Consider the following 15,421-nt stretch of genomic DNA (forward strand, 5'->3'; position numbering starts at 1 on the left):
GAAGCTACAGAAATAGAGAGGGATGAGGCCATGGAAGGATTTGAAAACAAAGATGAGAACTTTAAAATGGAGGCGGCCCCGGTCCAGGAACAATTGTAGGTCAGCGAGCACAGGGGTGATGGTCCGAGTTTGGATATGGGTAGCGGAGTTTTGGATGAGATCAAGTTTATGGAAGGTGGAAGATGGGAGGCTGGCCAGGAGAGCATTGGAATAGTCAAGTCTAGAGATAACAAAGACATGGATGAAGGTTGCAGCAACAGATGAGGTAAAGCAGCGGCGGAGATGGGCGATGTTACAGAGGTGGAAGTGGGTGGTCTTGGTAATGGAGCGGATATGTGGTTGGAAGCTCATCTCAGGGTCCAGTAGGATGCCAACGTTGTGAATGGTCTGGTTCAGCCTCAGACAGTGGCCAGGGAGAGGGATGGAGTTGGTGGCTGGGGAACGGAATTTGTGGTGGGGACCGAAGACAATGGTCTCGGTCTTCCCAATATTTAGTTGAAGGAAATTTTTGCTCATGTCAGACAAGCAATGTGACAAATCAGAGACAGTGGAGGGGTTGAGGGAGGTGGTGGTGGGGTAGAACTGAGTGCCGTCAGCATACATGGGGAACCTGACGTGTTTTCAGATGATGTCGCCGAGGGGCAACATGTAGATGAGAAATAGGAATGGGCCAAGGATAGATCTTTGGGGGATTCCAGAAGTAATGGGTGGGAGCCAGAAGAGAAGCCAGAGAAACTCTGGCTACAACTGGATAGATAAGAATGGAACCAGGCGAGTGCAGACCCACCCAGCTGGACGATGGAAGAGAGGCGTTGGAGGAGGATGATGTGGTCAACCTGTCAAAGGCTGCAGACAAATCGAGAAGCTGAGGAGGGATAGTTTACCACGATTACAGTCATATAGGATGTAATTTGTGACTTTGATAAGGGCTGTTTTAGTACTGTGGCAGGGATGGAAACCTGATTGGAGGGATTCAAACATTGAGTTGCGGGGAAGATGGGCACAGATTTGGGAAGTGACAACACATTCAAGGACTTTGGAGAGGAAAGGGGCGGTAGTTTGCAAGGATAGAGGGATCAAGGGTGGGTTTTTTGAGGATGGGGTGATGACGGCAGCTTTGAAGGGGAGGGGGACAGTACCTGAGGAGATGAAACCGTTGACAATATCAGCTAACATGGGGGTCAGGAAGGGAAGGGTTGAGGGAATAGTAGGGCCTCATGGTCAAGATGAGATCAGAGAGGTCATGAGGGGAGAAAGGAGAGAAACTAGAGAAAGATGCGAGTTCAGGGCTAGGGCAAGGGAGAACCATAGGGGAAGTTTGGCTTGGTGGGCCAGGGGAAGGATGGGAAGTGGCAAAGGCAGGTGAACAACTGGTCTCAATCTTAGTGACCATCTTAATGATGGTCATACTTGTTGTTGGAGGTGAGGGTGGAGGAGGCCAGGGAGAGGGGTTTAAGAAGACAGTTTGTAGTGGAGAAGAGAAGCCGGGAGTTATCTTTGCATTCCAGGATGATTCAGCAGAGGAGAGTAGGACCCGATAGTGCTTCATGTGGTCCAGCCAGATCTGGCGATGAACGTTCAAGTCTGCGTCCCTTGGACTTAAGGGAGCCGGGATGAGGGCCGTACCAGGGGTGCGACCAGGGTGAGAGAGAGTAATGGTTTTAACGGGGACAAGGGCATCAAAGTTGGAGGTGAGGCTGTGATTGAGCAGATCGGTAGCTGCAGAAATGTTGTGGTGAATGGAGGGCCAAAGTCTAGACAGTTGGGAAACATTGCAAGTGAGAAGAAATTGCTCACGGAATAACGGTGAGCTCAACAGCACTCACTATTGTTAGTGGCAAAATGGAGGAGCAAGTTCCGGCGTTCGCACATGCTCATTGAAACGTGAAAATCTGGAACTTGCTCCTGCTGGTTCACCGGTAATATGACAGCTTTAAATTAAAGATATATCGCTGGCTGAAATCAGGGAAATCATTGAAAAAGTGCAAACTTGCTTATCTGCCCAACTGGAAAGTAATTAATTACACCACTAAACAGGTACGCTTAAAAGTACCAGGTCTAAACTAAGTTTTAACAGCACGGTAAGTCTTAATGATTAACTTTTAATTAACTTTTAAAAATGTGGAGTCTTATTACTCCTTATTTTAATAATTTTTGGTGATTAAAAATTTTTTATTTAAAAATTTAATTTTTTTTCCTTATTCAATTATTTCTTACCCTCTCTTTTTTCACTGTCTATAACTGTTTTTACCTTGATTTTAATGTTTCACATCCTGGGTTAATGTTCCAAGCCTGCATAGAATCAAAGACTCATAGAATCTTACAGCATAGAAGGAGACCATTCGGCCCATCGTACCTATGCCGGCTCTTTGAAAGAGCTGTCCAATTTAGTCCCACACCCCAGCTTTTTCCCCATTACTATGCAAATTAGCCCTCTTCAAGTACAGGTCCAATTTCCTTTTGAAAGTTCCTATGGAATCTGCTTCCTCCACCCTTCCAGGAAGAGCATTCCAGATCTTAACAGCCCACTGTGTGAAAAAACTTCTCCTCATTTCCCCTCTAATTCTTTTGGCAATTCTTTTAAATCTATGACCTCTGGGTAGTGACCCGCTTGCCAATTTGTTCTATCAAAACGCCTCGTTATTTTGAATACCTCTGTTAGCTCTCCCCCTATCCTTCTCTGCTGTAAGGAGAAAAATCCCAGCTTCCCCAATCTCTCCACATAACTGCAGAGAAAGTTAACGCAGTTTGTTAAAAATGCTGCGATCTGATTAGTCGAGGGGAGTGTATGATCCTCTTGCTTCTCTAGGGTCCTACCTAGCTACACTTGAGATGACGGTGGACTCCTCTCCGCTTCCTATTCGAGGAGGTGCCCGAAGAAAAGACCGCAGTAAGTTAGTGGGTTAGTATAAATCTATGGAATGGCGAGCGGTGTGGGTTCACCACTCTGAGCAATTTCTACCCCATTGGGGTTTGCTGCTAGTTTTTCATTGCTGTTAACCATCACATTCTCAGCAATTACACATTTTAAAACCTGATGGTCCCACAATTTCATTAGGTAGTTACTAATTATCCTGAAAAATACAGATTTCCGATTTTTCATTAAAAGAGGGAACTCTAGCCCATTGTGACCATAGGAATGTATATTATGAATGCAACTGACCATTGTAGAATAATGTGGATTCATATGCAAGATTTTTCAATAAATATCCACAGTGTTGATGATAACATTTCAGAGTAGGTCTTCCTCGAACTTTTTTTTCCATTTTTCAATTTACAGAAACGAAGAAAAGCACACACTTTGTGAAGTCTTATCTTATAGAGGTAGCTTAAGTGTGTATATGTGGGTTGACTGGGTTGCTTGGGATTCTAGGAAAGGGCTGCCTGGCACTTCTGGTGTTCTAGGTGGAATCTGTACATTACTATTACTGACTGGCATATGTCCTAAAGGTGTTTCACCCATATGATTGTTGTGTGGAGGGTTGCACTTGTCACGGGGAAATGCATCACTTGCAGCTCACAGTACAGTTACAAGTTACCAGGAGGGCTTGTTCTCTGGTAGGCTCAGGCCTGTGTCTGCAAGAATTGTGAGTCTCACCAAAAGTCCTGGACTGCCGACCAGAGTACATAAAAAATGGGGGCACCACCAGAAGAGTATGTGTGCCTTTCTGATGACAGTCCCCCAGCTATCAGCTGGAATTAGTGGGGTGTAATATACTCTCTGTGTTATACTGAGTTGTTCTCTTGTATTCTGCAGCAGGTGGTGGTTGTGAGGGTCTTCTTTCTTACCTTTCTCCTTTCCTTCTCTATTAGCTGGTGACACAGGCATCATTCTCTTTGATCTGGAGGCAAACATGAAGCAAAGGGCAGGGAAGTAAAGAAGTGAAGGTACAGTTCCTGGGCTACCAGCTCATGACAGAACTTTTGCAGTATGGCTGGGTATATGAAAAATTAATTGCTTTTCTCAATAGGGACATAAGGCGATTAATCCATTTGTCCAGGTCTCAGCTTGTCTGTTGTTTCGGATTGGTGGTGGTGCGGGTGGAAGGTGCAAAAGAAAGGAGCGAGACAAAGGAATTAGTTATGTTGAGTAGGATGTGATCAGAAGAGTGCAATATTCTGTTTTTTATTTTACTTTGGGCCTGATCAAATAGACCAAAATGATCCTTTCCAGTCCGATACAATCCTATGTTCCTAATATTTTATGTTTGACGCCGCCAGTCTCTATGCCATGGATGTCTGAATCCACTCTGATACTTACTGCTAGAGGTCCTTTAGCAACTGCAAAGAAGAGGAGGAAGGAAGTATCCTCTGCAGGTCCCTCATTGGAGGGGAATGCAAGGAACCTGTGAGGTTGCTCCACTGGGTTCTAATCCAACAGAGATGGGACCAATGTCCACACGGGGAGGTTAATTAGTGCTGCGGAGGAAGATTTAAACTAATTTAGCCGGGGATGGGCACCAGGATGAAACATTCGAGAGGAGAAACAAGGTGTACAGAGGACTGGGAGGGACAAGTATTTCTAGAGTAAAGAATAGATCAGAAATAGGAGGGATCAGGCAGGGGGCAAATGCAAGGTAGACTAAGATGAGTTTGGAGTGCCTGTGTGTAAATGCAGGTAGCGTGGTAAAAAAGGTTAATGAGCTGCAGGCTCAACTCATCACATGTGACTGATATAGTGCCAATAACGAGACCTGGCTCAAGGAAGGGGAGGATTGGGTACTTAATATTCCTGGCTACAAGGTATTCAGGAAAGATAGGGAAGGAAAGAAAGGAGGGTTGGGGGAGCATGTTTCAGTGGAGGAGCATTTCGGGAACAGTGATCATAATATCATTAGGATTAGAATAGTTATAGAAAAGGACAAGGCAAAATCAAATGTGAAAATGCTTAACTGGAGGAGGGCAAATTTCAGTGAGTTAAAAAGTGGTCTTGCCGAGGTGGAATAGAATCAAAAATTGGTAGGCAAAACAGTAATGGACCAATGGGAGGCTTTCAAGGAGTTAGTTTGGATACGGAGTAGAAATATTCACACGAGGGAGAAAGGAAAGGCATCCAAAGCTACAGCTCGCTGGATGACTAAAGATATAGAGATTAAAATGAAACAGAAAAAGGAGGCGTGTGATAAATGTAAGATTCATAATACAGTAGAGAACCAAGCTGAATACAGAAAGTACAGAGGAGATCTAAATAAGTGAATAAGAGGGGCAAAGAAAGTGTATGAGAATAGATTAGCGGCTAACATAAAAGGGAACCAAAAGTCTTTTATAAACATATAAATAGTAAAAGGGTAGTCAAAGGAAGGGTGGGACTGATTAGAGACAAAAAAGATCTTCTTGTGGAGGCAGAGGGCATGGCTGAGGCACTAAATGAATACTTTGCATCCGTCTTCACTAGAGAAGAGGAAGCTGCCATTGTAGCAGTAGAGGAGGTAGTAGTGAGAGGGTAGGATAAAAATAGATACAGAGGAGGTACTTTAAACATTGGTTGATGTTGTGTATATGGACTTTCAAAAGGCCATTTCATTTGATAAAGTACCACATAATAGACTTGTAAGCAAGATTAAAGGGACAGCGGCAATGTGGATACAAAACTGGTTAAGGGATTGAAAGCAGAGAATGGTGGTGAACAGTTGTTTATCACACTGGAGGGAAGTATACAGTGGTGCTAGCCAGGGGTCAGTATTAGGACCACTGCTCTTTGATATATATTAATGACCTGGACTCGGGTATACAGGATATGATTTCAAAGTTTGCAGATGACACAAAACTCAGAAATGTAGTAAACAATGTGGAGGATAGTAACAGACTTCAGGAGGGCATAGACAGACTGGTGAAATGGGCAGACACATGGCAGATGAAAAGAAGTGTGAAGTGATACATTTTGGTAGGAAGAATGAGGAGAGGCAATATAAACTAAATGGTACAATTTAAAATGGGGTGCAGGAACAGAGAGACCTGGGGGTACACTTCCACAAATCTTTGAACGTGGCAGGACAAGTTGAGAAGGCTGCTAAAAAAGCATATGGGTTTCTGGGCTTTATTAATAGAGGCATAGAGTACAAAAGCAAGGAAGTTATGCTAAACCTTTATCAAACACTGGTTAGACCTCAGCTGGAGGTATAATTGTGTTCAATTCTGGGCACCACACTTTAGGAAGGTTGTCAAGGCCTTAGAGAGGGTGCAGAGGAGATTCACTAGAATGGTAACAGGGATGACGGACTTCAGTTATGTGAGAGATTGGAGAAGCTGCAGTTATTCTCCTTAGAGCAGAGAAGGTTAAGGGGAAATTTGATAGAGGTGTTCAAAAATGTCAACGGTTTTAATAGAGTAAATAAGGAAAAACTGTTTCCAGTGACAGAAGGGTCGATATCCACAGGACACAGATTTAAGGTGATTGGCAAAAGAGCCTGAGCAGACATGAGGAAACATTTTTTTCTGCAGCGAGTTGTAATGATCTGGAATGCACTGCCTGAAAGGGTGGTAGAAGCAGATTTAATAGTAACTTTCAAAAAGAAATTAGATAAATACTTGAATGGAAAAAAATTTACGGGGTTATGGGGAACGAGCAGGGGAATGGGTCTAATTGGATAACTCTTTCAAAGAGCCGACATAGGCATGATGGGCCGAATTGCCTCCAGCTATGCTGTACCTACTATTATACTATGCTACGATGATTTCATGAATGAGTAAATGAAGGCCAGTCATCTGTGTTCAGAAAGAAGGAATTCCCACTCTGTCTAGTTGAATGCCTTCTTTGGGTGCAGGGAGATCACTAGGGCAGTGGAGTTAAGAACATGAGAGCATAAGAAATAGGAGCAGGAGTAGGCCATACAGCCCCTCGAGCCTGCTCCGCCATTCAATAAGATCATGGCTGATCCCCGATCCCCATATACCTTGATTCCCTTCGAGTCCAAAAATCTGTTGATCTCAGTCTTGAATATACTCAACGACTGAGCATCCACAGCCCTCTGGGGTAGAAAATTCTAAGTATTCACGACCATCTGAGTGAAGAAATTCCTCCTCATCTCAGTCCTAAATGTCCGACCCCTTATCCTGAGACTATGTACCCTAGTTCTAGTCTCTCCAGCCAGGGAAAACATCCTCTCAGCATTTACCCTATCAAGTCCTCCTAGAATCTTGTATGTTTCAATGAGATCTCCTTTCATTCTTCTAAACTCCTGAGAGTGTAAGCCCATTCTACTCAATCTTTCTTCATAGGACAAACCTCTCATCCCAGGATCAATCTAGTGAACCTTCGTTGTACTGCCTCAAAGACAAGTATATCCTTCCTTAGGTAAGGAGACAAAATCTGCACACAGTATTCTAGGTGTAGTCTCACCAAAGCCCTGTACAATTGCAGCAAGACTTCCTTACTCTTGAGCTCCAACCCCCTTGCAATAAAGGCTTACATATCATTTGCCTTCCTAATTGCTTGCTGTACCTGCATGTTAACTTTCTGTGTTTCATGTACAAGGACACCTAATTTGGGATTAGAGTAGACAGGGCTGATGGCCGGCGCGGACATGATGGGCCGAAGGGCCTCTATCCGTGCTGTATAACTCTATGACTCTATGACTCTATGACTCTAAATTCCTCTGAACACCAACATTTATTAGTTTCTCACCATTTAAAAAACATTACGTTTTTCTATTTTTCCTACCAAAGTGAATAACTTCACATTTCCCCACATTATGCTCCATCTGGCATCTTCTTGCCCACTCATCTAACCTGTCGATATCCCTTTGCAGACTCTTTGTGTCCGCCTCACAGCTTACTTTCCCACCTAGCTTTGTATCATCAGCAAACTTGGATACATTACACTCGGTCCCTTCATCTAAGTCATTAATACAGATTGTAAGTAGCTGAGGCCCAAGCACTAATCCCCACGGCACCCCACTGGTTACAACCTGCCAACCCAAAAATGACCCGTTTATTCCTACTTTCTTTTTTCTGTCCGTTAACCAATCCTCAATCCATGCTAATATATTACTCCCAATCCCCTAATCCCATGAACCCTAATCTTGTGTTAAAGTCTTTATATGGCACCTTATTGAATGCCTTCTGAAAATCCAAATGTACTACATCCACTGGTTCCCCTCTAGCTACCCTGTTAGTTACATCCTCAAAAAACTCTAATAGATTTGTCAAACACAATTTCCCTTTCATAAAATTGTGTTGACTCTGTCTGATCCTATTATGAATTTCTAAGTGCCCTGTTACTACACCCTTAATAATAGGTTCTAGCATTTTCCCTCCTACTGATGTGAGGCTAACTGGTCTATAGTTCTCTGTTTTCTCTCTCCCTCCTTTCTTGACTAGCGGGGTTACATTTGCTGCCTTCCAATCCACGGGGACCATTCTAGAATCTCAGGAATTCTGGAAGATCAAAACCAATGCATCCACTATCTCTAATTTTTCTAAAACTTTTTCTTTACTAATCTTTATTACTTTAAGCACCTCCCTCTAATTAGATCCTTGGTTCCCCACTATTTCCGAGATGTTTTTGTATGTCTTCTGCTGTGAAGACAGATACAAAATATTTTTTTAACATCTCTGCCATTTCCTTATTCCCTATTATATTTTCTCCTGTCTCTGCCTCTAAGGAACTTTTACTTTCGCTAATCTCTTCCTTTTTATATACTTGTAGAAGCTCTTACAATCTGTTTTTATATTTCTTGCTAGTTTACTCTCATATTTAATTTTCTCCCTCCATCAATTTCTTGGTTATGCTTTGCTGATTTCTAAAATCCTCCCAATCCTCAGGCTTACTACTCTTTTTGGCAACATTGTAAGCCTCTTCTTTTAATCTAATATTATCCTTAACTTCTCTAGTTAGCCACGGTTGGATCACTTTTCCTGTGGAGTTTTTATTCCTCAAGGGTATGTATATTTACTGGGAATTATGAATTATTTCTTTAAATGTTCACCATTGCTTATCGACCATCATATCTTTTAAACCAATTTCCCAATCTACCTTAGCCACTCGCCCCTCATACCTACATAATTGGCCTTGTTTAAATTCAAGAACCTAGTTTCGGACTTAATTACATCACTCTCAAACTCAATATGAAATTCTATCAGTTTATGATCACTCTTCCCCGGAGGATCTTTTATTATAAGATTACTAATTAATCTTGTCTCGTTATACAATACTAGATCTAAAATAGTTCATTCTCTAGTTGGTTCCTCAACATATTGTTCTAGGAAACTGTCTCAAGCGCATTCCATGAACTCGTCCTCAAAACTACTTTTGCCAATTTGGTTTGCCCAGTCTATATGAAGATTAAAGCCCCCATGATTATTGCATTACCCTTGTTACATGCTCCTCTAATGTCCAACACTATAACTACTGTTAGGGGACCTGTAAACTACTCCCACCAGTGTTTTCTGCCCCTTGCTATTTCTTAGCTCCACCCATACTGATTCTACATCCTGATTTTCTGAGCTAAGATCCTTTCTCACTACTGTCTTTCTCTCATCCTTTATTATCAGGGCTACCACTCCATGCCCTTCCCCCCCCCCCCCCAACCTTTTCCATTTTGCCTATCTTTTCTAAAAATCAAGTACCTTGGAATATTTAGTTCCCAACCTTGTTCACCCTGCAACCATGTCTCAGTAATAGCTACTAGATCAAACCCATTTATCTCTATTTGTGCCCTTAATTCATCTATCTGTTGTTGCTGTTGCAGTGTTTCATCATGTTGAGTTGTATATGGGTACTGTGCCTTATATAAAGTCTGTTTGTTCACTGTGGACTGTGTCCAGTCAGGGGCCAAAATCTTGGCCAGTATTTTGTAGCTGATGTCGAACAGGAATGTAGCTCTATAGGTGATATAACAGAAGATGAGGTCTTTGTCTTTTTCACGTATTGAAAGTATCAGGGAGGGTGCCCTTCTCTTCAACATGACGGAAGAGTTTCAAAAAGAGGGGTTTAGGTTGAGGCAGCAGGACCCCGTGTAGCTTTGCTGGGTATCTATCAGGTCCTTAGGCTTTCCTGGACGTGTATTGACACCTGGGGGGAAATTTTAACTCCCAAGAATGGTTGGATTGGGGGTGGGTGGGAAGTGAACATTACGGCTTTTTGGATTGCAACCGCAACCCGGTTCCAACACTCCCACTTGCAGGTTTAACGTCGGCGCGTTTGAATGCGTGCATGGAACGTACTCACCGAGGTCTCGTACCCAATTAGTGCCAGTGGGCAGATCGTTAGTGGGGCAATTAACATCATTAAGAGACGTCAAGTAGGTTTTTTTTAATTGAATGCAACCCAACTTCATATTTAATGTCTCCAGCACTGGTTCCCAGGGCGTCTGAATCTCGCCACTGAAACGGAGGCAAGATTGAGCCGCAGTTCACATGGGTATTTAATCTTGTGATCACCCTATCTGAATAAAAGCTCAGTTATTGCAGCTGGTGTCTCAGATCTCTCTGGCAATCGTTTGACTGAGAGTTCTTTTGTTGAGACTGAGAGTTCCTGTGTTGAGACTGAGAGTTCCTGTGTTGAGACTGAGAGTTCCTGTGTTGAGACTGAGAGTTCCTGTGTTGAGACTGAGAGTTCTTTTGTTGAGACTGAGAGTTCCTGTGTTGAGACTGAGAGTTCCTGTGTTGAGACTGAGAGTTCCTGTGTTGAGACTGAGAGTTCCTGTGTTGAGACTGAGAGTTCCTGTGTTGAGACTGAGAGTTCTTTTGTTGAGACTGAGAGTTCCTGTGTTGAGACTGAGAGTTCCTGTGTTGAGACTGAGAGTTCCTGTGTTGAGACTGAGAGTTCCTGTGTTGAGACTGAGAGTTCCTGTGTTGAGACTGAGAGTTCTTTTGTTGAGACTGAGAGTTCCTGTGTTGAGACTGAGAGTTCCTGTGTTGAGACTGAGAGTTCCTGTGTTGAGACTGAGAGTTCTTTTGTTGAGACTGAGAGTTCCTGTGTTGAGACTGAGAGTTCCTGTGTTGAGACTGAGAGTTCTTGTGTTGAGACTGAGAGTTCTTTTGTTGAGACTGAGAGTTCTTTTGTTGAGACTGAGAGTTCCTGTGTTGAGACTGAGTGTTCCTGTGTTGAGACTGAGAGTTCCTGTGTTGAGACTGAGAGTTCCTGTGTTGAGACTGAGAGTTCTTTTGTTGAGACTGAGAGTTCCTGTGTTGAGACTGAGAGTTCCTGTGTTGAGACTGAGAGTTCCTGTGTTGAGACTGAGAGTTCCTGTGTTGAGACTGAGAGTTCCTGTGTTGAGACTGAGAGTTCTTTTGTTGAGACTGAGAGTTCCTGTGTTGAGACTGAGAGTTCTTTTGTTGAGACTGAGAGTTCCTGTGTTGAGACTGAGAGTTCCTGTGTTGAGACTGAGAGTTCTTGTGTTGAGACTGAGAGTTCTTTTGTTGAGACTGAGAGTTCCTGTGTTGAGACTGAGAGTTCCTGTGTTGAGACTGAGAGTTCTTTTGTTGAGACTGAGAGTTCCTGTGTTGAGACTGAGAGTTCCTGTGTTGAGACTGAGAGTTCTTTTGTTGAGACTGAGAGTTCCTGTGTTGAGACTGAGAGTTCTTTTGTTGAGACTGAGAGTTCCTGTGTTGAGACTGAGAGTTCCTGTGTTGAGACTGAGAGTTCTTTTGTTGAGACTGAGAGTTCCTGTGTTGAGACTGAGAGTTCCTGTGTTGAGACTGAGAGTTCCTGTGTTGAGACTGAGAGTTCCTGTGTTGAGACTGAGAGTTCTTTTGTTGAGACTGAGAGTTCCTGTGTTGAGACTGAGAGTTCTTTTGTTGAGACTGAGAGTTCCTGTGTTGAGACTGAGAGTTCCTGTGTTGAGACTGAGAGTTCCTGTGTTGAGACTGAGAGTTCCTGTGTTGAGACTGAGAGTTCTTTTGTTGAGACTGAGAGTTCCTGTGTTGAGACTGAGAGTTCCTGTGTTGAGACTGAGAGTTCCTGTGTTGAGACTGAGAGTTCCTGTGTTGAGACTGAGAGTTCCTGTGTTGAGACTGAGAGTTCCTGTGTTGAGACTGAGAGTTCTTGTGTTGAGACTGAGAGTTCTTTTGTTGAGACTGAGAGTTCTTTTGTTGAGACTGAGAGTTCCTGTGTTGAGACTGAGAGTTCCTGTGTTGAGACTGAGAGTTCCTGTGTTGAGACTGAGAGTTCCTGTGTTGAGACTGAGAGTTCTTTTGTTGAGACTGAGAGTTCCTGTGTTGAGACTGAGAGTTCCTGTGTTGAGACTGAGAGTTCCTGTGTTGAGACTGAGAGTTCCTGTGTTGAGACTGAGAGTTCCTGTGTTGAGACTGAGAGTTCTTTTGTTGAGACTGAGAGTTCCTGTGTTGAGACTGAGAGTTCTTTTGTTGAGACTGAGAGTTCCTGTGTTGAGACTGAGAGTTCCTGTGTTGAGACTGAGAGTTCTTGTGTTGAGACTGAGAGTTCTTTTGTTGAGACTGAGAGTTCCTGTGTTGAGACTGAGAGTTCCTGTGTTGAGACTGAGAGTTCTTTTGTTGAGACTGAGAGTTCCTGTGTTGAGACTGAGAGTTCCTGTGTTGAGACTGAGAGTTCCTGTGTTGAGACTGAGAGTTCCTGTGTTGAGACTGAGAGTTCTTTTGTTGAGACTGAGAGTTCCTGTGTTGAGACTGAGAGTTCCTGTGTTGAGACTGAGAGTTCTTTTGTTGAGACTGAGAGTTCCTGTGTTGAGACTGAGAGTTCTTTTGTTGAGACTGAGAGTTCCTGTGTTGAGACTGAGAGTTCCTGTGTTGAGACTGAGAGTTCTTTTGTTGAGACTGAGAGTTCCTGTGTTGAGACTGAGAGTTCCTGTGTTGAGACTGAGAGTTCCTGTGTTGAGACTGAGAGTTCCTGTGTTGAGACTGAGAGTTCTTGTGTTGAGACTGAGAGTTCTTTTGTTGAGACTGAGAGTTCCTGTGTTGAGACTGAGAGTTCCTGTGTTGAGACTGAGAGTTCCTGTGTTGAGACTGAGAGTTCCTGTGTTGAGACTGAGAGTTCTTGTGTTGAGACTGAGAGTTCTTTTGTTGAGACTGAGAGTTCCTGTGTTGAGACTGAGAGTTCCTGTGTTGAGACTGAGAGTTCTTTTGTTGAGACTGAGAGTTCCTGTGTTGAGACTGAGAGTTCCTGTGTTGAGACTGAGAGTTCCTGTGTTGAGACTGAGAGTTCCTGTGTTGAGACTGAGAGTTCCTGTGTTGAGACTGAGAGTTCCTGTGTTGAGACTGAGAGTTCCTGTGTTGAGACTGAGAGTTCCTGTGTTGAGACTGAGAGTTCCTGTGTTGAGACTGAGAGTTCCTGTGTTGAGACTGAGAGTTCCTGTGTTGAGACTGAGAGTTCCTGTGTTGAGACATCTTTCGCAAAAATTTGGAGCCTTACAAACTGACAAGATCAGGATGGGGGGGGGGGGAATGCAATCACTATACTCAGTCGTCTCATAGTGCAATCAGTAATTGATGAAATAAAGTCATAATGTGTGTGAAAGATGTTTAAATTCTGTCACCAGGCATCTGTGACTTCCCAGTCCTCTCCATCGCTGATTGAGATGAATGCAGATGTGCCATTAATCTCTATGGCATCCTCCTCTGCATCTGTTAGCTGGACAATTTGTGGTGGTCCACCTCCAGTGGAAAGGAGGGAAGAGAGAAAACAGGGAACTACAGACCTGTTAGTCCGACATCAGTAGTAGGGAAAATGCTAGAATCTATTATAAAAGATGTGATAACAAGACACTTAGAAAATAATAATAGGATTTGGCAGAGTCAACATGGATTTATGAAAGGGAAATCATGTTTGACAAACCTATTAGAGTTCTTTGAGGATTTAACTAGTAGAATAGATAAGGGGGAACCAGTGGATGTGGTGTATTTGGATTTTCAGAAGGCTTTCGATAAGGTCCCACACAGGAGGTTGGTGAACAAAGTTAGAGCACATGGATTTGGGGGAAATATACTGGCATGGTTAACAGGCAGAAAACAGAGAGTAGGAGTAAACGGGTCTTTTTCAGGTTGGCAGACTGTGACTAGTGGGTACCACAGAGATCGGTGCTTGGGCCCCAGCTAGTCACAATCTATATCAATGATATGGATGAGGGGACCAAATGTAATATTTCCAAGTTTGTTGATGACACAAAACTAGGTGGGAATGTGAGCTGAGGAGGATGCAAAGAGGCTTCAAGGGGATATAGACAGGCTAAGTGAGTGGGCAAGAACATGGCAGATGGAATATAATGTGGAAAAATGTGAAGTTATCCACTTTGGTAGGTAAAACAGAAATGCAGAGTATTATTTAAATGGTGAGAGATTAGGAAATGTTGATGTTCAAAGGGAGCTGGGTGCCCTTGTACATGAGTCACTGAAAACTAACATGCAGGTGCAGCAAGCAATTAGGAAGGCAAAAGGTATGTTGGCCTAATTGCAAGAGGATTTGAGCACAGGAGTAAAGATGTCTTACTGCAATTATATAGGGCCTTGTTGAGATCTCCCCTGGAGTATTGTGTACAATTTTGGTCTCCTTACCTAAGAAAGGATATACTTGCCATAAAGGGAGTGCAACGAAGGTTCACCAGACTGATTCCTGGGATGGCAGGATTGTCGTATGAGGAGAGATTGAGTAGACTAGGCCTATATTCCCTAGAGTTTAGAAGAATGAGAGGTCATCTCATTGAAACATACAAATTTCTTACAGGGCTCGACAGCGTAGATGCAAGGAGGATGTTTCCCCTGGCTGGGGCGTCTAGAACCAGGGGTCACAGTCTCAGAATAAGGGGTAGGCCATTTAGGACTGAGATGAGGAGAAATGTCTTCACTCAGAGAGTGGTGAATCTTTGGCATTCTCTACGCCAGAGGACTGTGGAGGCTCAGTCACTGAGTACATTCAAAACAGAGATCAATAGATTTCTAGATATTAAAGGCATCAAGAGATATGGGGATGGTGTAGGAAAATGGCGTTGAGGTAGTGGATCAGCCATGATCTTGTTGAATGGCGGAGCAGGGTGGACCTACTCCTGCTCCTATTTCTGATGTTCTGATGTTCCCTCTCCCTTGCATTTTGTGCTCTCTTGTCCTACAAAGGGCGAAAGAACAGACCTGTGAATGACTGAAAGTCATGTATTCACCCGATGGATGCGATGCATTGGGTGAGGGTGACTATCAGATAGATGCATCACATTGCACAAAGATACATGGGGAGGTGAGGAAATGCATAGAAAGTGAAGGATGGTTGCTGCTGAAATATAAGTGGGTGTGAGAACTGATGTGATGGAGTACGCTTGACAAGACAGAGGGGGGGTGTTGTACATCACAGGATGTAAGTGAATCAGCAACTGTACTCATTTTTCCTAGTTAGGTCATTAAACGGTTTCCTGCAATGCTTTCAAGACCGGGGCACCGTACTCCTGCTGCTCCCCCCTCACTGCCACCTTCAGCCACGCCTTCTTGGTGGCAGAACCAGGTTTCTTCCTCCCATCGCTGG

General features: G+C 43.5%; 1 long non-coding RNA gene across 1 annotated transcript in view; it reads right to left on the reverse strand.

Annotated features, from left to right (window-relative positions):
- Nucleotides 1-15,421, reverse strand: part of LOC137332500 (uncharacterized) — a 117,296-nt gene that overhangs the window by 81,264 nt on the left and 20,611 nt on the right. The gene's annotated exons all lie outside the window — the stretch shown is intronic.

Source organism: Heptranchias perlo, chromosome 14 (genome assembly GCF_035084215.1).
Source record: "Heptranchias perlo isolate sHepPer1 chromosome 14, sHepPer1.hap1, whole genome shotgun sequence".
Taxonomy (NCBI): domain Eukaryota; kingdom Metazoa; phylum Chordata; class Chondrichthyes; order Hexanchiformes; family Hexanchidae; genus Heptranchias; species Heptranchias perlo.